At 40.6% G+C, this 22439-nt stretch overlaps 1 non-coding gene across 1 annotated transcript; it reads right to left on the reverse strand.

Moving 5' to 3' along the window:
- Nucleotides 1–481: 481 nt before the first annotated feature.
- TRNAG-GCC (transfer RNA glycine (anticodon GCC)) lies at nucleotides 482–552 on the reverse strand. The gene has a single exon. It is a non-coding gene; the product is annotated as a tRNA-Gly (tRNA).
- Between the last annotated feature and the right edge of the window lie 21887 nt (nucleotides 553–22439).

The following is a 22439-nucleotide window of genomic DNA, read 5'->3' on the forward strand; positions in this document are numbered from 1 at the left end:
AACTACCATGAGATGTCACCTCACACCAGTCAGAATGGCCATCATCAGAAAGTCTACAAACAGTAAGTGCTGGAGAGGGTGGGGGGAGAGGGACCTCTCCTGCACTGTTGGTGGGAATGTAAATTGCCACTGAGGGGAACAGTGTAGAGGTTTCTTAAAAAACTAAAAATAGAGCTACCTGTGACCCAGCAATCCCGATTCTGAGCATGTGTCTGGAGGAAACCACGGTTTGAAAGGGTATATGCCCCGTAATGTTTGTGTTACTCGCTCAGTCCTGTCCGACTCTTTGCAACCCCACGAACTGTAGCCCACCAGGCTTCTCTGTCCATGGAATTCTCCAGGCAAGAATACTGAAGTGGGTTGCCATTCCCTTCTCCGGAGGATCTTCCCAACCCAGGGATCGAACCCTGGTCTCCTGCTTTGCAGGCAGATTCTTTACCATTGGAGCTACCGGGAAGTCCTAAAAAGGGGATGCTGTGGCCGCATGGGCCAGAAATTGAACCTGGACCTCCTGCATGGCAGGCGAGAATCCTACCACTGAACCACCCATGCACCCTGTAATGGTTGCTGCAACACTGTTCACAATAGCCAAGACAGGGAAGCAACATAAATGTCCATTGACAGATGAATGGATACAGATGTGGTACATATATATATGTGGAATATTACTCGGTCATTAAAAAGGATGAAATCATGCCATTTAGTAACATGGAGAAATCTATTCTTGATAGCTCTCAAGTTTCTTGGATTTTGTATTTCTACAGGGTAGACTATATCTGCCAAGACAAGGATGTTTAACAAAGGGTTCCTTTTAAAGGAAGTTTTTAAAATAAAGTCTTTAAAACCAGAGTTTCTTATATCTACAAAGTGAGACTTTATCTGGAACAGACCTTACTTAGGAGTCTTTTAGCATGGCCATTTGGCTCTTGACAGACTCCTTTCTGGTATGAGCAAGATTACAACTCCTGTGACCCCTGGTCTATAAAATGTTTAACTGGGAAGGCAGAGGAGGACTTTGCCCAACCGTTCTAATCCTATTTGGAAGCACCAGAATGAAACTTTCTCTTTCTTTCATTTGATATATAATCATCTTTTTATTTAAAATTCCTGTGCTGGCAGGCACCAAGTAAAACCTTCAGTCGTTAGACTGTTAACAAGTCTGACATCGGCTCAAGTCCTCCCCTTTGTTGCTGTGCTCACACTCAGTCGTGCCCCACTCTTTGGGGCTCCAGACTCCTCTATCCGTGGGATTTTTCAGGCAATAGTGTTAAGTGGGTTCCCATTTCCTCCTCCAGAGGATCTTCTTTAACCAAGGATTGAACCTGCATCTCCTTTGTCTCTTGCATTGCAGGCAGATTCTTTACCTGCTGAGCCATCAGGGAAGCCCCGAGTCTCTGCCCTTCAGAAATATGTAATCCAAGAATTTGAGAGTTACCAAGAATAAGGCTTTCATTTCAGTGTTAGGAAGATTTCTTTAGTGAACTACAGATCTCCAACCAAGATCAGTAGCAGGCACATTTAGTAAGTTTCCTAGAAATAACATCATGTTGGGGGGGGAAGGGACTTGAGTTCCTAAAGCAAACATAGTTTGAACTGTAGCTACTTCTGGTAGTTGCTGTAAATCCAAATACTTGGCAAGAAATTTTCTTTGGGGGAAAAAAACAGAAATTTTCTTTGGGGAATAGTGGCTGTATATATGGGTGTTAAATAACAGAGCTATAACTTGAAGCCCACAAGTGGCACCATGTTAGAAGCCGTGTATTATGGACCGGGTATTATCTTATGCACAAATTTCCCAAGGACTGCAAGATTCTGCTCTAATGATGACAACTCTAGGGTTTTAATTAGTCTCCAGTTCCTTCTCCTCTTGATGTCAGGAGAAAGCTGACTTACCTTTGCACCAGGTAAGACTCTTGGATCTTTTGAACACTTAGAGGTCAGGAGAAAACATGTGTCAATGGAAACTGGTGGGATTCCTGCCAATAAGTCAAGGGAACTTGGAATAATTAAAGAATAAAGAAATGATGTATTTGTTCCCCACACATATGGTGAGTCTCATAGTAAACAGTATTTTGTACAAGTACTTATGTTTATTTTGTAGATGTTCAGTGGTGTAACATCTTTTAATGAGATCATGTAAGTACTCAATAACTTAAAAAAAGTGTGTGTGCATGCATGCTAAGTCCCTTCAGTCATGTCCAACTCTTTGCGACCCCGTGGACTGCAGCCTGCCAGGCTCCTCTGTCCAAGGGATTCTCCAGGAAAGAACACTGGAGTGTGTTGCCATGCGCTCCTGCAGGAGATCTTCCCAATCCAGGGATGGAACCAGCCGCTCTTAAGCCTTCTGCATCGGCAGGAGGGTTCTTTCTCACTAGCACCTAGGAAGCCCAAAGTGAGAAATACATACACATAAAATAAACTTTATCATACATTAACATGAATTTAGAATGTACACTTCTTTCATCATGAAGTATTCCTTCATGGAAACTTACATCACCATATGTAAAATAGATAGCCAAAGATAGAATTTCTTATAAGACAGGTCTGCTGGTATCAAAGAATGTAAATGCCAGTTTAACCTATACAATTAACAAAGGTTAATTTTTTTTTTTTTAATGATTTGCAGTTTTGGAGAGTATACGGGAAAAATGATACTTTCACATTCCCTGATGGCTCAGATGGTGAAGAATCTGCCTGCCAGGTGGGAGACATGAATTTGGTCCCTGGGTCAGGATGATATCCTGGAGAGGGGAATGGCTACCCACACCAGTATTCTTGCCTGGGGAATTCCATGGACAGAGTACTCTTGACTGACTGTGGATTGATTTTTTAAATTAATTTGCTTTTTAAGTGAAGGATAATTGCTTTACAGACTTTTGTTGTTTTCTGTCAAACCCCAACATGAATCAGCCGTAGATATACACATATCTCCTCCCTTTTGAACCTTCCTCCCGTCTCCCTCCCCATCCCACCCCTCTAGGTTGATACAGAGCCCCTGTTTGAGTTTCCTGGGCCACACAGCAAGTTCCCGTTGGCTATCTATTTCACACATAGTAATGGAAGTTTCCATGTTACTCTTTTCATACATCTCACCCTCTCCTCACCTCTCCCCATGTCCATAAGTCTGTTCTCTATGTCTGTTTCTCCATTGGTGCCCTGTAAATAAATTATTCAGTACCATTTTTCTAGATTCCATATGTATGCGCTAGAATACAAAATTTATCTTTCTCTTTCTGACTTACCTCATTCTGTATAATAGATTCTAGGTTCATCCACCTCATCAGAACTGACTCAAATGTGTTCCTTTTTCTGACTGAGTAATATTCCATTGCGTATATGTAAAACAACTTCTTTGTCCATTCATCTGTCGATGGGCATCTAGGTTGCTTCCATGTTCTAGCTATTGTAAATAGTGCTGCAGTGAACAATGGGATACATGTGTCTTTTTTCAATTTTGGTTTCCTCCAGGTATATGCCTAGGAATAGGAGTGCTGGGTCATATGGTGGTTTTATTCCTAGTTTTTTAAGGAATCCCCATACTGTCTTCCATAGTGGCTGTATCAATTTACATTCCTACCAACATTGCAAGAGCATTTCCTTTTCTCCACACCCTCTCTAGCATTTATTGTTTGTAGAGTTTTTGGTGATGGCCATTCTGACTGGTGTAAGGTGATATCTCATTGTAGTTTTGATTTGCATTTCTCTAATAATGAGTGATGTTGAGCATCTTTTCATGTGTTTGTTAGTCATCTGTATGTCTTCTTTGGAGAAATGTCTGTTTAGGTCTTTTTCCCACTTTTTGATTGGGTTGTTTGATTTTCTGGTATTGAGTTGTATGAGCTGCTTGTATATTTGGAAATTAATCCCTTGTCAGTCATTTGCTGTTATTTTCTCCCATTCTGAGAGTTGTCTTTTCACCTTGCTTATAGTTTCCTTTGCTGTGCAAAAGCTTTTAAGTTTAATCACATCCCATTTGTTTACTTTCATTTTTATTTTCCATTATTCTAGGAGGTGGGTCATAGAGGATCTTGCTTTAATTTATGTCATCGAATGTTCTGTCTATGTTATCCTCTAAGAGTTTTATAGTTTCTGGTCTTACATTTAGGTCTTTAATCCATTTTGAGTTTCTCTTTGTGTATGGTGTTGGGGAATGTTCCAATTTCATTCTTTTACATGTTTTCCCAGCATCATTTATTTAAGATGCTGTCTTTGCCCCATTGTATATTCTTGCCTCCTTTGGTAGTACAATCTGAAGTCAGCTCCATTCTTCTTTCTCAAGGAAGAGCGCTTTGGCTATTCTTGGTCTTTTGTGTTTGCATATGAACTGTGAAATTTTTTATTCTAGATCTGTGAAAAATGCCATTGGTGATTTGAAAGCGATCAAATTGAATCTGTAGATTGTGTTTGGTACTACAGTAATTTTCACAATATTGAGTCTTCCTACCCAGGAACATGGAATATATCTCCATCTGTTTATGTCATTGTCGATTGATTTTTACACTGAATGTAATTGTAAGAAAAAGTTGGAGGAGCTTTAACTAGTGAATTTTATAGTATGGTGATATCAAATAGATAAAGAAAATCATAAAAGAATAGTTCTCTTAGTCCAAAAATGAAACTTGTTGAATATTACCTAAAAATTGTGCTATGACCTAGTTTAAAGGACATTTTAAATTTGGGGGCTGTCTCTTCAAGATACAACCCTATTTCCCACCTCAAGTTATAGGATTTGAATGGTTTCTCAACCATCAAAGTGGACGGCAAATCCTCACATCAACATGAAAATGAAAGAGCCAAGAGAGAGATGGGGTGGGAGATAAAAAATGTCACTGTGTCCTGGTGATATTGTTCAAGACTCTGGTTTCACTTTATGTCCTGAGTCATGTGGTAAGAACTCAGTCCTGTATTTCACACGTTCAGTTCAGTTCTACTGTTAAAATAGTATTTTGAAGAATGACATTAAATGGAATACATTGCAGTAAGTGGAATTATGCAGACACATAGTTCTCTTCAGTGATTACCCGTTCACTATTACAGCCATGAAGGTGAACTGTTTATATCTCCTTTCAAAAGAGTATCTGCCTAAAGAAAGTCGGCTAAAGTTCCAGCAATTCCAAGGTCTGTCTCAGCTTTCAAGTCAAGGTCACGTACTTTCTGGGCAGACTCCAACCATGACAGAGTGTGCTTCAGATTCAAGACTCACTGTTTCCAGTCCTCTCAGCTCTCTTCCATGGATGACCTTTGCATTGGAACTCTCTAGTGGGCTGGTTGAGACTTTCTCAGAGCTACACAGAGTCCCTGGGTCTTCCTACCCAATCCTTCTTCCATCCCCTTCTGTTTACAAGTTTGAGACCAGCGTCATGGTCATACATCTTTCTCTGCCTCCTTCCCCTTTGTCTCTCTTTTCTTTCACAGGAATCACCTACAACAACTCTCTTGCACTTATGTTTTCCTTTTGGTACCTGTCTCCCACAGCCCTAGAGCTATCACTTGAGAATTGTTACTGACTTTTATCAAATAAAGAACTTGTAGCACCTTCCTTTTTGGTGGAGACGACACACACACACACAGAGAAAGTTTCTTCATAACGAGCTCAAAGAGGACACTAAAAAGTCTCAATAACTGAAATCAGCACAAAACATGATTACTGCAACAGAAATAGTCTACTTGCTTACAAAAAGCTACTTGCAGAAAGTTGACCAGCAATCAAAACCCATTTCATTTGATTAGGCAGAGGATAATAAATCCTGTAGCTATTTAGCCAAAGAAAATGCCATTCTAGATATTTGTAAAATTTCAATAAACTGTGTGATGTAACAAAGCTAGAATGCCTTATTATTATTAATTTAGATTATATTCCACAGGCTTAGATCAGAATATTCTCCTCTTTTTGCTTTGGAAGTTAATCAACTTCCTATCAGTTATTTACCTGTATAATAGTACCTTAGAAATTACTGACTGTTGAGAAACTGATTACCGATGAGGATTTGCATTGCCATAGGTATCTTCAAAGTCTAAGCTCTGTAATATCATGGATCCAAGATTAAAGAGTATACATAGCATGAGAGAAAAAAATATATTGCAGCTCCCCTCTAGACTTTGATATTTGAGGGCAAAGACTAGATCATATTCATCTTAATGTCCAACTTTTGAGAGTACTTAGAACTAGTAGGCAATTGTGAAATGTTTCCTAAATTGAACTGAAATCCAATTTTCAATTATTTTGTGCCAGTGAATCTAGACACAAAATGACTTTATTGCACTAAGTTTTGCTGACATTGATGGCCAAGGTTGGCCATGAGAATTGGATGGAGCATTACTGTTGAATGTCAATGCATATTATTTGGAGCAACTTTTCACTTTGTCAGGACCTTACAGGAGAATTTTGAATTCTGTGTATCTAAAATAGGAGAAAGCATTTATAGGTCTGACTTGGACTGCAGCTGTTTGGGATTACATCTAATTGCTTTGCTGCTGCTATTTTTATCAGCCTGCTGAAAGGATTTTTCTAAATGCTGGAAAAGAGCCTAACATAAAGGGGTTAAGCTTCTAAACTGCTGTGATCTACAGTCAGTTAGAAGTGACAAATTGTAAGCAAAAGATAATCTCTTCCACTTACAGAAATGCCAGCCCAAATATCATCTGTAGAAAGACTTCAATAACTTTAATATATTCATGTTTGAGAAGCAGAATTTAAAAATAGGCATTTGTGGATCTTTTAAGTCCCTGTTGCTTTACAGATTTTTACTCTGCTCCTTAGCAAGTCTTTTCAGCTGTGGTCTGAAGGTTTACTTCGAAATTCTACTTTCATGGAGGTTTATGGAAAGCCTGCACCGCAGAGTAAGCTAATACCCAGCTTTCCACCTTCATGTGTCTTCCCCACAATGGAAACCGCAGCTTGTGAGGTAAAGGACCTTGAATCCATTAGGAAAATTTTAAGCTGCAGGTAACAGAATGCTCTGGGGCTTCCTTAGTGGCTCAGTGGTAAAGGATTCACCTGAAATGCAGAAAATGTGGGTCCCCTGGAGAAGGAAATCATAACCCACTCCAGTATGCTTGCCTGGGAAATCCCATGGTGGGCTACAGTCCATGGGGTCGCAAGAGTCAGACACGACTGAGCAGCTAAACTACCACCACCGACAGAACACTCTACCAAACAGGGCTTTAATAGACAAAAGGGTTTTTTTACAAATAAATAATGGAGTATATATTTCTTTAACCAGCATCTAAATTATGCCAGGGATGTGGATATTTTTTGCGCATCTCTGATCCTTCCCTCCTGGGAAGCTGCAGTTGTAGCCCCAGACAAACAGGATATCACCACATCCCATCCTCAACAGGAAGGCAGGTAGAAAAGAGGTCCTTTTGTTAAGAAGTAAAATCCTTCTTGGATTCCCAAGTTGTCTCTCTTTATGTCCAGTTAGCTGAAGTCAGATAACATGACCGTTTCTGTGAACAAGAGCAGCTGGGAATGGGTGTGCATGCTCGGTGGCTCAGTTGTGTCTGACTCTTGTGATCCCACGGACTGGACACGATGACAAAGAATGAGACACATAGTCACAACAGCTCGGATAAAGCACCTTTAGCTCCATGAGACTGGCTGCGCTTTTCACTTTAAAGAAATTTGAGGATTGTTAGCAAGGAGAATAGAAAGCTATAGGAGGACCTTGTAACACTGTCAATCCTATGATTATCCTAATTTAAAGGAGAGTCAAGTGAATTTCAGGCTTCCCTCATAGCTCAGTCGGTAAATCATCTGCCTGCAATGTAGGAGACATGGGTTTGATTCCTGTGTCAGGAAGATCCGCTGGAGAAGGAAATGGGAACCCACTCCACTGTTCTTGCCTGGAGAATCCCAGGGACAGAGGAGCTACGGTCCGTGGGGTCATGAGAGTCGGACACAAGTTGGCGACTAAACCACTAAACCACCACCACCGGGGGAATTTCTTCATCTGTCTCCACATATGCTAATGTTGATACACGTTCAGTATAAAAAGATCAGGAAGAAAATTAAAGCTAGTAAAAGTTAACAACAAACACAAAATTTTTCCATAATCTTATCACTAAGAAAATAATTTGTTTTCAAATTTACATATTATTATTAACTTGTTCATATCAATTTTACACAGTTGTAACCTTAAAGTTTGTATTCTTTTGCATTCTGTTTGTTTCATGGGTAATAAGTATTTTCTTTTTTCCCCAATTATTTCCCCAATTATCAATTTTTGCTTCCTAGTTTCCTAGTTTTTCATCTTTTGTTGGTCCCAAGTATATATGACAGTCTTCTTATGATGGGAAGTCAATGCAGCATGAAGCAAGCCACCTAGTGGATTGATCATGAGTTAAAGCATAATCCCACCGGATCTAAAATTTCAAGTATATCACTTATAAAGTGGATATACTTTGCAAGTTATTTAACTTTCTTGAGGTACAATTTTCACAAAGGTAGAATAAAGTTAATAGGCAGATGGTAAAGTTGATAATAATTAGCTTATATTAGTACTTGATGAGGGTGAAAGAGGTAAGTAAAAAATAACCTGCTTAAAGCTCAACATTCAAAAAATGAAGATCATGGCATCTAGTCCCATCACTTCATGGCAAATAGAAGGGGAAAAAGGAGAGGCAGTGACAGATTTTATTTTCTTGGGCTCCAAAATCATGGCAGATGGTGACTGCAGCCATGAAATTAAAAGAGGCTTGCTCATTGGAAGAAAAGCTATAACAAACCTAGACAGCATATTAAAAGGCACAGACATTGCTTTGCTGACAAAGGTCCATATAGTCAAAGCTATGGTTTTTCCAGTAGTCATATACATGTGATTGTTGCACCATAAAGAAGGCTGAGTGCCAAAGAATTGATGCTTTCAAACTGTGGTATTGGAGAAGACTCTTGAGAATCCCTGGGATTGCAAGTGGATCAAACCAGTCAATCATAAAGGAAATCAACCCTGAATATTCATTGGAAGGACTGATGCTGAAGCTCCAATACTTTGGCTATCTGATGTGAAGAGCTGACTTATTGGAAAAGACCCTGATGCTGGGAAAGATCGAAGGCAAGAGGAGAAAGAGGTGACAGAGGATGAGATGGTTGGATGGCATCACCAACTCAACGGACTCGAGTTTGAGCAAACTCTGAGAGATAGTGAAGGACAGAGAAGCCTGGTGTGCTACAGTCCATGGGATCGCAAAAGTCAGACACGACTTAGCGACTAAACAACAACAACAAATACTTGAGTATTAAGTACAATTTTATTAATTAAATATGTAAAGTTAATAGTAATTAAATATTTAATATAATTGCTTAATATGTATCCTACTGTGTAGACTAATATGGTAGTTACACATAGCTACTTAAATTTAAAGTTAAGTTAATGTAAAATAAATTAAATATTCAGTTCCTCAGCTGCACACTGCATTTCAAGTGCTCTGTAGCCACATGTGGTTACCATATTCAACAGTGTAAGTAAAAAACATTTACATCATCACAGACAATTTTATTCGGCAACACTAGCTAAAATATACTAAGAGCTTGGTACATAGTTATGCATTTACCTTTTTCTTCTTAATGTCTTTGGTAAAATAGCTCTAGGAGTATTGTTTCTTCATCAAAGAAAATGGACTTATTTATTGTTCAGCTCATACATGACTACTGGAAAAACCATAGCTTTGACTATATGGACATTTGTCAGCAAAACAATGTCTATGCTCTTTAATACACTGTCTAAGTTTGTCATAGCTTTTCTTCCAAGGAGCAAGCATCATTTAATTTTCGTGGCTGCAGCCACAATCTGCAGTGATTTTGGAGCCCAAGAAAATAAAGTCTCTCACTGTTTCCATTGATTCCTCATCTACTTGCCATGAAGTGATGGAACCAGATGCCATGATCTTCATTTTTTGAATGCTGTGTTTTAAGCCAGCTTTTTCATACTCCTCTATCACCTTCATCAAGAAGTTCTTTAATTCCTCTTGGCCTATGCCATTAGGGTGGTGTTATTTGCATATTTGAGGTTATTGATATTTCTCCCCACAATCCTGATTCCAGCTTGTGTTTCATCCAGCCTGGGATTTTGCATGATGTACTCTGCATATAAGTCAAATAAGCGGGGTGAAATCCTTCATGTACTCCTTTCCCAATTTGGAACCTGTCTGTTGTTCCATATCTGGTTCTAACCTGTTGCCTCTAGATCTGCATACAGGTTTCTCTTCAAGAATTTTCCAGTTTGTTGTGATCCACACAGTCAAAGGCTTTAGCATAGTCAATGAAGCAGAAGTAGATGTTTTTCTGAAATCCTCTTGCTTTTTGTATGATCCAACAGATGTTGACAATTTGATGAAAAGACACCTTTTTCATCATAAAGGACTGGGATGCAAAAGTAGGAAATCGAGATACCTGAAATAAGAGGCAAGTTTGGCCATGGAGTACAAAATGAAGTAGGATGAAAACTAACAGAGTTTTGCCAAGAAAATTCTCTGGTTATAGCAAATAACCTCTTCCAACAACACAAGAGACATCTCCACACATGGACATCACCAAATGTTCAACACCGAAATTGGATTGATTATAGTCTTTGCAGCCAAATATGGAGAATTTCTATACAGTCAGCAAAAACAAGACCAGGAGCTGACTGTGGCTCAGATCATGAACTCCTTATTGCAAAATTCAGACTTAATTTGAAGAAAGTAGGGAAAACCACTAGACCACTCAGGTAAGAGCTAAATCAAATCCCTTACGATTATGCAGAAGTGACAAATAGATTTAAGGGATTGGATTTGGTAGACAGAGTGCCTGATGAACTATGGATGGAGGTGTATAACATTGTACAGGAGGTGGTGATCAAAACCATCCCCAAGAAAAATAAATGCAACAAGGCTAAGTGGTTGTCTGAGAAGGCCTTACAAATAGCTGAGAAAAGAAGAGAAGCAAAAGACAAAAGAAAAAAGGAAAGACATACCCATCTGAATGCAGATTTCCAGAAAATGGCAAGGAGGGATAAGAAAGCCTTTTTAAGTGAACAATGCAAAGAAATAGAGGAAAATAATAGAATGGAAAGACTAGAGATCTCTTCAAGAAATTTAGAGATACCAAGGGAACATTTCAGGTGAAAATGGACACAATAATGGATAGAAACATTAAGGGCCTAACAGAAGCAGAAGATATTAAGAAGAGGTGGCAAGAATTGTACAAAAATGATCCTAATGACCCAGATAACCACGATGGTGTGATCACTCACTTAGAGCCAGACATCCTAGAGTGTGAAGTCAAGTGGGCCTTAGGAAGCATTACTATGAACAAAGCTAGTGGAGGTGATAGAATTCTAGCTGAGATATTTCAATTTCTAAAAGATCTTTGCAAGTGCTACACTCAATATGCCAGCAAATTTGGAAAAATCAGCAGTGACCACAGGAGTGGAAAAGGTCCGTCTTCATTCCAATCCCAAAGAAATGTAATGCCAAAGAGTGTTCAACCTACCTCATATGTTTAAATTTTACTGTAAATCAGTTTTCAGAGGCTGAGTGCTCACCAAGCAACAATGCATACAAATATTTCAAAATGGCAGCCTTGGCCTTCTTTACTGACCTTGCAGCATGAACAGAAGATCCTAAAAGTGAGCTCCAGAGCGATCCCTAACTTCTCTGAGAGCTGACTTCCCCAGAGCAGACCCTGCTTTGGCACCAGGGGACAGGAGGAAGAAGGGAGAACACAAAAGGGCTGCACCCATGTCTCTGGCATCACCTTTTACTGCATCGTCACTTCAGTCATGTCCAGCTCTTTGTGACCATGTAAACTGTAGCCCACCAGGCTCCTCTGGCCATGGGATTCTCCAGGAAAGAATACTGGAGTGGGTTTCCAGACCCTTGTTCTGGGGATCTCCCGACTCAAGGGTTGAACCCCCATCTCCTGCATCTACTGCATTGCAGGTAGATTCTTTTATAGACCCATCAGTCCCAAGACTGGTTATATATCAGAGAAAAACACACTTGAAAAAGGCACATGCGCCCCAGTGCAGCACTGTTTACAAGAGCCAAGACGTGGAAGCAACGTAATTGTCCTGACAGAGGAGTGGTGCATACATACGATGGGATATCACTCAGCAATAAAAAGGCATGAAACTAGGTCCTTTGTAGAGATGTGGATGGACATAGAGACTGTCATACAGAGTGAAGTAAGTCAGAAAGAGAAAAACAAATATCATATATTAACACATACATGTGTAATATAGAAAAATGGTATAGATGATCTTATTTGCAAAACAGAAATAAAGAACAAACGTATAGACACCAAGGGAAGAATGGGGAGGCTGGATGAACTGGGAGATTGGGATTCACACGTGTACACGGCTATGCGTAAAATGGATCACTCCTGAGGCCTGCTGAGTAACACAAGGAACTCCGCTCAGGGCTCCACGGTGACCTAAGTGGGGAGGAAATCCGAAAAGGGGATCTTCTGTGTATACATCCAGCTGACTCACTTTGCTGTACAGTAGAAACTAACACAACATTGTAAAGCAATTATACTCCAGTTAAAAAAATCAAAACAAAACCGCATGTTGAAACCTCATCTCCTATGCGATGGTATTTGGAGGTGAAGCTTTTAAGAGGTGATAGGTCATGAGGGCCCAGGGCCTCCGTGAGTGGGATCAGAGCCCCTAGAAGGAAACCCGGAGCGTCCCCTGCCTGCTCTTCCACACGAGGGCAGAGAGTGCACAGGGCCGTGTGCAAACTCTTAAGAGGGCTTTCCTCAGGGTGCAGCCGTGCTGGTGCCCTCATCTCGAATTTCAAGCCCCAGGAACCAGGAGAAGCAGACTTCTGTTGTTCACAAGCTTCCCCAGTCTTTGGCACCTTATTACAGCAGCCCAGACTGACAAAGGCAGACTGGAACTAAATTTAAGTAGACAGAAGCTATTTAGACAGATTCAACCATACATCCTGAATGGTTGAAGCCTCACAACCTACAGGAGGTTCAGAGAAAGAAGAATTGTGAAACATCACTGAGTAAAACTGCGTGGGTGTTGGGTGATCTTTGTTTGCGTCAGATATCATCCTGAGAGAAATCACTCATTTTTGGTTCCTAAGAATATCTGGAGGCAGCAAAATGATAGCGTCTTCTTCCCAATGGAGTTTTCACAGACTAAATATTATTACTTTATTCCACAGATGGAAGGGTATTTTTAGCCTTATTTTCATCCAGTTGCTGGTTGCTGTATGGACTGATTTAAACACAGAGTGTGAGCTAACTTTTCTGTTTTGACATATGCTAAGATTGACCTCATATATACAATGCTTTTAAATTGGGCAAAACAGTGAGAATCAATTTGGTGTTGGTCATTTTCCTCTCACAATTATAGAAAGAGTGATAAAAAATAAAAAATAACCAAAATTTTCTGAAGAACAAAGAGTTTATTGGGGACCATGATCACACATAACTAGTGTAGTACATCCTGTTCTTTGGTCTACAGAGTTTTGTACGCTAGACTAGATTAGTAAATTTATCCAGGATTTTAATAAAAATATAAAGCTTGACTTCCATTATTTATGATAAATTACTATCATCTAACTCCACTCTTTTTATAATAATGTTGATATATCATTATTTCAGCTTGTTGACTATTGGATGAAACCTATCAAAAGATGAGACATATCACTTCTGTTTATAAATTACTGTATTAAACACAAAATGAAACAGTTCTGTGGAATTAATAGTCAAAGGTTGTGAAAGCCTCAAATGGCAGGGAGATGGATGTGTGTGCATGTATTTGTGCAGCAGTGTGACAAGCAGCGGGGGTGGAGGCACAGAGCTACTGTGAGCTTTTCCTAAATTTTTTGTGGGGTATAGTTGCTTTACAATGTTGTATTAGTTTGCTGTACAGCAAAGTGAATCAGGTATATGTGTACATACATCCCCTCTCTTTTGGAATTCCTTCCCATTTAGGTCACCATAGAGCATAGAACTACTGTTGATTGGACATGTACTGTGTTCAAGGCAGAGTCCTGGGTTCTTTTATTCTCAGAATACTTTTCACTAATTATATTTAAGACGTTAATCCATCCAAATACAGGATTTTTTTTTTTTTTTTGTCTTGAAAAACATTCTGATTTAGTCCACTTGGTGGCGTTAAAATCAATTCGCATTTCATCTTTTGGCAATGCCTTTAGTTTTTGAAGTTAGTATAAATGAGTATAAATGCTGCTTAACTATAAACAAATCTTTTAGTCCCAGAGGGAGACTGAAATTAGCATATCTAGTAAACATACTTAGTTTAAAAAGCAAACTATTTTTGTCTGTGGTTTCTACTTAAAAACGTGTCTGTGTATACTCATACAAAAGTATCGTCATAGTCTATTAAAATTAATACCTTATATGATTTCAGATGTAGTGTGTACATACGTGTATTAACCTGGCAGGGCAGCCATAACAAAATACTGCAGACTGGGCGGCTTAATGACAGAAATTTATCTTCTCAAACTTTTGGAAGCTGGAAGTTCCAGATCAAGGAAGCAGCTGGCTTGTTTTCTGGGGAGAATTCTCCTCTGCTTGCAAATGCCGACTTCCTTGCTGTGTTCCCGTGTCTTCATCTCTCTCCTGCATGTAATGAGAGAGATCTCTTGCATCTCTTCCTTTTCTCACAAAGGCACCAACTCTAATGCATAGGGGCCCCACCCTCATAACCTCATTTTAAGTGAATTACCTCCTAAAGGACCTGTCTCCAAATACAGTCCCATCTCAGGGCTTTGAACAATGAAGAACCCTAAGCACATAACTGTTCAGGCTCCTGCAGGAGGAGACTTGGCCAAACTCTGGTACAGCTTCATGTCCCTAGGATGACCCCAGCGCCCCCATTCAATTCCTGCCTGAGAAGCTTCAGTGCTGCCTAGAGAACCTATTCCAGTCAACACTGGGGGAGAGGCCCCTGACTTCCCTTTCTCAGAGCGTTTACTGAAAAGGGCTCACAGTTGTGAATGTGAATCGCGTACAGCGTGTCCTTTTTGCAGGACCTTAGAGCCATTCCACTGAAATGGGATCCTCAGGATGATAGAGCCAGTGTCTTCGGGTCTGTGTGGAGGGACAGAATCCTAACTTCACTAACTGCCAGCTCACAAGCACACGTGACCAATCACATCATACTGACCATTTATAACTCTTCACTTCTCTGACTCTAATGGGACCCCCAAACTCTCCACATACTTCTTCCTTCAAACTGACCAACCACCTCTGCACAAAGCAGAGTGGAGCTCAGCCGCTGTCAACAGTTACTAAGTAAAATCTATTTTCCCCACTTTCACTAGTGTTTGTCATGTTTATCTTGCACAACATCAGCAAATGTAATTCGGTCCATAACCAGGGGGTAGCACTGCAGTGACGCACAGGCGGTTCCAGGTCTACAGGAAGCGAACACAAGTGCATTTTCTCCCCTTTCCAGGAAGGACGTTATCTATCACCCCTGCCTCCTCCCTCCTTCCCTAGAATTTCTGTCAGTATCTGTGACCCATCAGCTCCGCTCCCTGCTCACCCTTCAGGGACGGCCCACTCTTCATGCGCTGTAGGCCAGCTCAGGGTGCTAGGGTTTATGAAAGCGCCTCATTGCTCGGAAAGCAGAAGAGCAACACCGTTTCTTCCTGTGCCGGGTTACCTGATGAGCGCTGGGGCAGCCTGGACGCGATGGGCAGAGAGGGTTGAGTAGGGAACGCTCCTGGAAGGAAAGGAAGGGAAGCAGGATTGGGCGGAAGAGAAGTTTGGCTACAGCGCAGTCTCGCCGGGGCCTCATCTGGAGCCGCTGGGCGTCCTGGAGCGACCGTGACCGTGGCGCTGGCTGAGCTGCGTGAGGGGAAGCCTCAGGCCGGTCTTGCACGCAGACCCCTCCGGGCAGGGGAGGTGCAGCGCTGTCTGCTGACAGCATCCCCAGCACCCAGGTGAGGGCACCTGTCAGTCACAGGTGCACACAGACACAGACACAGACACAGACAGACAGACACACACACAGAGACATAGACAGACACACACACACAGACACACACACACACACACACACACCCCACAACGCCAGTAACAGCGGGCCACTTGCTGAGAAATTACCTCCTGAGCATGCCACACAGGAGAAGATAGAACGGTCAGAGTTCATTGAGCCTAGAGACAAAATGGCTAGATCCCATAAAGTGTTCAGAGAAAGAAGTCAAATATAAGAATATGCATCCTATAATTCCATTTCCTAAGATTAAAAAATTAACTGGCAACATTAAAGTTTAGATGTTAGAAGTCAGCATTATGTTTATACTTGATTTTTTTTGTTTGGTAGAATTTTTTCATTAGCCAGTGTTGATATTTATAATAATAAAGAGCTTTAAGCACAGATTTTATACCTGTATGTGTTTTTATGAAACATTATAATATTAAAGAATATTTCATATATATTTATAAAGTTAGTCAAAATTAGAGCTCCATAAAAGTTTTATTTAAGAAAAGTCCATCAGATTTTCAAGCTTTTAAAAATGTGTTTGTGTGAATTCAGTTAGGCAGTGGCCAATGTTTGGGCAGACAAGTATAAGCAGGTAGGAAAATGAAAGCTAGGTTACCTGGCCGAAGGCAAAATGTGGAATCAGCACCGAGGAACCTGAGTAAGACATCGGCAAAGCCAACACTAGATGCTAGAAACTAGAGCCCAGAGCTGTGGTGCAAGGTGGGGGATGACTTTTTGCAGAATAATAACAATAGGGACATATATTTTGATCTCTGGGTTGGGAAGATCCCCTGGAGGAGGAAATGGCAACCCGCTCCAGTGTTCTTGCCTGGGAAATCCCATGGACAGAGGAGCCCGGCGGGCTACAGTCCACGGGGTCGCGGAGAGCCAGGCATGACTAGCAACTGAGCACACAGGCACGCCACCTGTTGAGCACGTTCATGGCTCCGACACCTGGCCCGTGCAGTTTAAATATCAGCAACGATTTTCAGAATAAAGAAGCTGGTGTTTTTGTCTGACGTTTTACTGAAGCAGCTACTGAGATACAAAGTGGTTAATATGCCAAAATCGTAAAGCAAAGTATTTTACCCAGAATTCAATCCAAATCCGTTCCAAAGAAAGTTTCTACTATTTCTATTATCTAATAATAAGCTGAAAGTGATTATAAGTACACATATAAAATACATACACAAATGTGTGTGTGCATATACATTCATTGTATGTATATGTGACAGTAATGAATGTAGTTAGCCACACAGCCATGACACTAACCATAAAACTGACAACTCACGTCAGAGATGACCTGACTGAGAAATCGTTCAATTCTGAGGCCGTTCTGCTCAGACATTGTATACATTTTGGGTTCCTTTTCCTCATGTTAATCAGCAGAGGAATTTACTTGGAAACAAAAAACCTCCGTTTCTTAACTATTATAACCCACCTGAAGTCATCGTTTCTGTTTATTACATCATAATCATCTCTACTTGCCACCGATTGTACATTCTCAAAGAGGAAATTATGATCACAAGTAAAGACAATGAAACAGGAACAGATGTGCTACTAAAACACAGCGATCCTATTATCCTGAAAGTGTTCTCCATAATGAAGAACAAGGGAACAGAGATCAGAAGGAATTGTCATATTTCAAAATAGTGTCTGTTCTAACAGTAGGATTATATTCAAATAGTAGTATCTGCCAAACTTTCCGTGTACCCTTCATGGTACTTTATGCTTGACACTTTGTGTTCTAGAGAAACTGCAAAAAATTAGGGGGAGGAAAAATCCCTCTGCACACAGTTGTAGTAAATTTTTTGCTGTAGCTTTTGCAGCAGTTTTCTCTTTTCTGATTTTCCTTGGTTACGGCAGAACAAGTTGACCCTTCTTCCAATTATGGCATTTCTGCTTGGATCTGACTTCCTTATTCCCAAGACCTCTATTGGATTGCATTACCTGATTCTTAATATCTGTGTCTTTTCACCCTGAGAACAGAGACATTGGTAGAATGGGAAAGTGTGGAATAATTCACGTTGTTTTAAAAAAATAAAAAATGCTTGGTTATACACATTAATTCATTAAAGCAGATCTTGCTCAGTTGATATGTGTCAGACATTTGATAGGCTAACAATACAAAGAAAAAAAAAAAAAGGTCTGTTGTAGAATCGCGAAGTGGCCATAGAAGAGTGAGGGAGACAGACAAGGTAACTGTGCGACCCCGTGGGCTGCAGCACGCCAGGCTTCCCTGTCCTTCCCATCTCCCAGAGTTTGTGCAAACCCAGGTGCAGCGAGCGGGCGAGGCCATGCAGCCATCCCGTCCTCTGTCGCGCCTTCCCTTCCTGTCCTCAGTCTTTCCCAGCAACTCTTCCTTTTTGCTGTTTCGTAGTTTAAGCACCTTCTCCACAATTCCATTTCTTTCTACAAGACTCCCACGTTGTGTATAAGCTGATTTCTGCATGAGACTGTTAAGCCTAAGCACACGCTACATTATGTAGTCCTTTGTAAGTAAACTATAGGTTATTTTAACACTGTAAGTATAACGGCTTCTTGCTAATATTGTTTTCTTCCAGTAAATTAGAGTCCTGGGATAAAACAATGATGCATTCACATCCACAAAAACACACAATCCCAAATATGATTTTAAATGGAAACAGTCATAAGTTTTTGGTTGGTGATCTTTTCTCTTATTTTACATTTCTGATAAGATTGCTGTTGTTTTTCTGTCGAATAGATAAAAACCAAGCTGTATTTCTTGTACCAAACTCAAAAAAACTGTGTAGAAACAAAGAAGGCCATATTTTGTGATGTCCATGGATGTTTCCTATACAACATAATGCATTTTGGGAGGGAGTCACAGAAGACTGATTTATAAAGAAATGCTTATATCACTGGATCTGCATAGTATTATATGATGATTTAATGCTGAACTCTGAAGCTATACTTGGAAGGAATACAAAAGATGAAATAAATAGTCCTCAAGGAGAGGAAGGAGTCACTTTCTTTCTTGGGAACAAAGCAAGAAATAATAAGCTAAGTGAAAGCAGAATTTACTCTGAAAATACCAGAAATTTATTTGCCCACAGTGATTTGACAAAGGAAGAAACTGCAGATTATTCCAATAGCTGTATCCCTAGTAGATTTTTAACCCACGCTAGATGAAATACAGCAAAATATATTAAAACGAACAGCAATAAGCAGGCAGAAAGATCTAATGAGAAATCTCTTAGGTCATTTTCATTATTATTCATTAGTTTTTAAAAATGCATTTGATATCTTAAAAGGTCTTGGAGTTTATGAACATATTTTCTGCCGTCTTCTAAGCCAAAAAATTAAATAAAATATCAGTTCAGTTAGTTGCTCAGTCATGTCCAACTCTTTGCAACCCCATGGACTGCAGCATGCCAGGCCTCCCTGTCCATCACCAACTCCTGGAGCTTACTCAAACTCATGTCCATCGAGTCAGTGATGCCAACCAACCATCTCATCCTCTGTTGTCCCCTTCTCCTCCAGCCTTCAATCTTTCCCAGCATCAGGGTCTTTTCCAATGAGTCAGTTCTTTGCATCAGTGGCTAAACTGTTGGAGTTTCAGCTTCAACATCAGTCCTTCCAATGAACACTAAGGACTGAGCTCCTTTTAGGATGGACTGGTTGGATCTCCTTGCAGTCCAAGGGACTTGAGAGTCTTCTCCAACACCACAGTTCAAAAGCATCAATTCTTAGGTGGTCAGCTTTCTTTATACTCCAACTCTCACATCCATACATGACTATGGAAAAACCGTAGCCTTGATTAGATGGACCATTGTTGGCAAAGTAATGTCTCTGCTTTAATATGCTGTCTAGGTTGGTCATAACTTTCCTTCCAAGGAGTAAGTGTCTTTTAATTTCATGGCTGCAGTCACCATCTGGAGAAGGCAATGGCACCCCACTCTAGTACTCTTGCCTGGAAAATCCCATGGACGGAGGAGCCTGCTAGGCTGCAGTCCATGGGATTGCTAAGAGTCGGACATGACTGAGGGACTTCACTTTCACTTTTCACTTTCATGCATTGGAGAAGGAAATGGCAACCCACTCTAGTGTTCTTGGCTGGAGAATCCCAGGGACGGGGGAGCCTGGTGGGCTGCCGTCTATGGGGTCACACAGAGTCGGACACGACTGAAGCGACTTAGCAGCAGTGGCAGCAGTGGCAGCAGCAGCAGCAGCAGTCACCATCTGCAGTGATTTTGGACCCCCCCAAAAAAAAACGTCAGCCACTGTTTCCACTGTTTCCCCATCTATTTGCCATGAAGTGATGGGACCGGATGCCATGATCTTAGTTTTCTGAATGTTGAGCTTTAAGGCAACTTTTTCACTCTCCTTTTTCATTCTCAAGAAGAGGCTCTTAAGTTCTTCACTTTCTGCCACAAGGGTGGTGTATCTGAATATCTGAGTTTATTGATATTTCTCCTGGCAATCTTGATTCCAGCTTGTGCTTCAATCCAGCCCAGCGTTTCTCATGATGTACTGTGCGTATAAGTTAAATAAGCAGGGTGACAATATACAGCCTTGATGTACTCCTTTTCCTATTTTGGGCCAGTCTGTTGTTCCATGTCCAGTTCTAACTGTTGCTTCCTGACCTGCATACAGGTTTCTCCAGAGGCAGGTCAGGTTGCTTGGTATTCCCATCCCTTTCAGAATTTTCCACGGTTTACTGTGATCCACACAGTCAAAGGCTTTGGCATAGTCAACAAAGCAGAAATAGATGTTTTTCTGGAATTCTTTTGCTTTTCTTATGATCCAGCGGATGTTGGCAATTTGGTCTCTGGTTCCTCTGCCTTTTCTAAAACCAGCTTGAGCATCTAAAATTCACGATTCACATATTGTTGAAGTCTGGCTTGGAGAATTTTGAGCATTACTTTACTAGCATGTGAGATGAGTGCAATTGTGTGGTAGCTTGAGCATTCTTTGGCATTGCCTTTCTTTGAGATTGGAATGAAAGCTGGCCTTTTCCAGTCCTGTGGCCACTGCTGAGTTTCCCAAATTTGCTGGCATATTGAATGCAGTACTTTCACAGCATCATCTTTTAGAATTTGAAATAGCTCAACGGGATTTCCATCACTTCCACTAGCTTTGTCCATAGTGATGCTTCCTAAGGCCCACTTGACTTCACATTTCAGGAAGTCAGCTCTAGGTGAGTGAACACACCATCGTGATTATCTGGGTCATGAAGATCTTTTTTGTACAGATCTTCTGTGTATTCTTGCCACCGCTTCTTAATGTCTTCTGCTTCTGTTAGGTCCATACCATTTCTGTCCTTTATTGAGCCCATCTTTGCTTGAAATGTTCCCTTGGTATCTCTAATTTTCTTGAAGAGATCTCTAGTCTTTCCCATTCTATTATTTTCCTCTATTTCTTTTCATTGATCGCTGAGGAAGGCTTTCTTATCTCTCCTTGCTATTCTTTGGAACTCTGCATTCAAATGGGTATATTGTTCCTTTTCTCCTTTGCTTTTCACGTCTCTTCCTTCACAGTTATTTGTAAGGCCACCTCAGACAGCCATTTTGCCTTTTTGAATTTCTTTTTCTTGGGGATGATCTTGATCCCTGTCTCCTGTATAATATCACAAACCTCCAACCATAGTTCATCGGGCACTCTGTCTATCAGATCTAGTCCCTCAAATCTATTTGTCACTTCCACTGTATAATCGTAAGGGATTTGATTTAGGTCTTACCTGAATGGTCTAATGGTTTTCCCTACTTTCTTTAATTTCAGTGTGAATTTGGCAATAAGGAGGTCATGATCTGAGCCACAGTCAGCTCCTGGTCTTGTTTTTGCTGACTGTATAGAAATTCTCCATATTTGGCTGCAAAGAATATAATCAGTCTGATTTCGGTGTTGGCCATCTGTTGATGTCCATGTGTAGAGTCTTCTCTTGTGTTGTTGGAAGAGGGTGTTTGCTATGACCAGTGCATTTTCTTGGCAAAACTCTATAGCCTTTGCCCTGCTTCATTCTGTACTCCAAGGCCAAATTTGCCTGTTGCTCCAGGTGTTTCTTGACTTCCTACTTTTGCATTCCAGTCCCCTATAATGAAAAGGACATCTTTTTTGAGTGTTAGTTCTAAAAGGTCTTGTAGGTCTTCATAGAACTGTTCCACTTCAGCTTCTTCAGCATTACTGGTCGGGGCATAGACTTGGATTACCGTGATATTGAATGGTTTGCCTTGGAAACAAACGGAGATCATTCTGTCGTTTTTGAGATTGCAACCAAGTACTGCATTTCGGACTCTTTTGTTGGCTATGATGGCTACTCCATTTCTTCTAAGGGATTCTTGCCCACACTGGTAGATATAATGGTCATCTGAGTTAAATTCAGTCATTCCAGTCCGTTTTAGTTTGCTGATTCCTAAAATGTCAACATTCACTCTTGCCATCTCCTGTTTGAACACTTCCAATTTGCCTTGATTCATGAACCTAACATTCCAGGTTCCTATGCAATATTGCTCTTTATATCATCGG

This window comes from Giraffa tippelskirchi, chromosome 8 (assembly GCF_054371585.1).
Source record: "Giraffa tippelskirchi isolate mGirTip1 chromosome 8, T2T-mGirTip1v1.2.pri, whole genome shotgun sequence".
Taxonomy (NCBI): domain Eukaryota; kingdom Metazoa; phylum Chordata; class Mammalia; order Artiodactyla; family Giraffidae; genus Giraffa; species Giraffa tippelskirchi.